Raw genomic sequence first — 1,010 nt, 5'->3', positions numbered from 1 at the left:
TCCTTGCATATGCCTTCAAGTAGATTTTCAATCCTTGAGATTCTTTCATCAAATGATGATAGGTCAGGTTGAGGAGGGTTGTTCTGGCCTTGATATGAATGTGGAGAGGTGTTGTTATTAGGATGTTGATATGGTCTAGATGTGAAATTGTTTGGATTTGGGCGTCTTTGATCAAGGCTTTGGTCTTGTTTATTTCCCCACCCAAAGTTTGGGTGATTCCTCCATCCAGGGTTGTAATTCTTGGAGTAAGGATCATGGTTCTGCCTAGGTAAATTCCCAATGTAGTTGGTCTGCTCCTGACTACCCTCTGCTTCTTCATTCACTCCTTCTTGGGTTGTTGATGAAGTGAAGATTGCTGCCACTTGGTTCCTCTCCATCTTCTTGGTGAGGTCAGTCAGCTGTTGGGTAATGAGCTTGTTTTGGGCCAACAGAGCATCTACATTGTTTAGCTCCATTACTCCTCTTGTGTTCCCTCTTTCGGAAGCATAGAAGTAGTCGTTCTCTGCTACTGTTTCAATGACATCTATAGCCTCCTCAATGGTTTTCTTCTTGTTCAAAGATCCTCCGGATGAATGGTCTACGGCCTTCTTTGACTCATAAGAGAGCCCTTCATAGAAAATGTGCAGCTGCACCCATTCGTTGAACATGTCAGGTGGACACCTCCTTGTTAGGTCTTTAAACCTCTCCCATGCTTCATATAATGTCTCACCATCTTGTTGCCTGAAAGTTTGGACCTCAGCTCTCAGCCTATTGATTCGTTGAGGAGGGTAAAATCTTGCTAAGAATTTGTTCACCACGTTTTCCCAAGTTGTCAAGCTTTCCCTTGGGAAAGAGTCCAGCCACTTGGCTGCCTTATCCCTGAGTGAGAATGGAAATAAAAGCAGTCTATAGGTGTCAGGATGAACACCATTAGACTTCACTGTGTCACATATTCTCAGAAAGGTGGTTAAATGTTGATTTGGGTCCTCTTGGACACTTCCTCCGAACGAACAGTTGTTCTGCACAAGGGT

General features: G+C 43.9%; 1 non-coding gene across 1 annotated transcript; it reads left to right on the top strand.

Annotated features, from left to right (window-relative positions):
- The first annotated feature begins 645 nt into the window (after positions 1–645).
- Positions 646–749, top strand: LOC112725234 (small nucleolar RNA R71). Its single transcript, XR_003164355.1, has one exon. It is a non-coding gene; the product is annotated as a small nucleolar RNA R71 (small nucleolar RNA).
- Positions 750–1,010: the final 261 nt, after the last annotated feature.

The sequence above is a fragment of the Arachis hypogaea genome, chromosome 11, assembly GCF_003086295.3.
Source record: "Arachis hypogaea cultivar Tifrunner chromosome 11, arahy.Tifrunner.gnm2.J5K5, whole genome shotgun sequence".
NCBI classification, from domain to species: domain Eukaryota; kingdom Viridiplantae; phylum Streptophyta; class Magnoliopsida; order Fabales; family Fabaceae; genus Arachis; species Arachis hypogaea.
The sequence above is the reverse complement of the archived record's forward strand: the minus strand, read 5'-3'. Positions and strand labels throughout refer to the sequence as shown.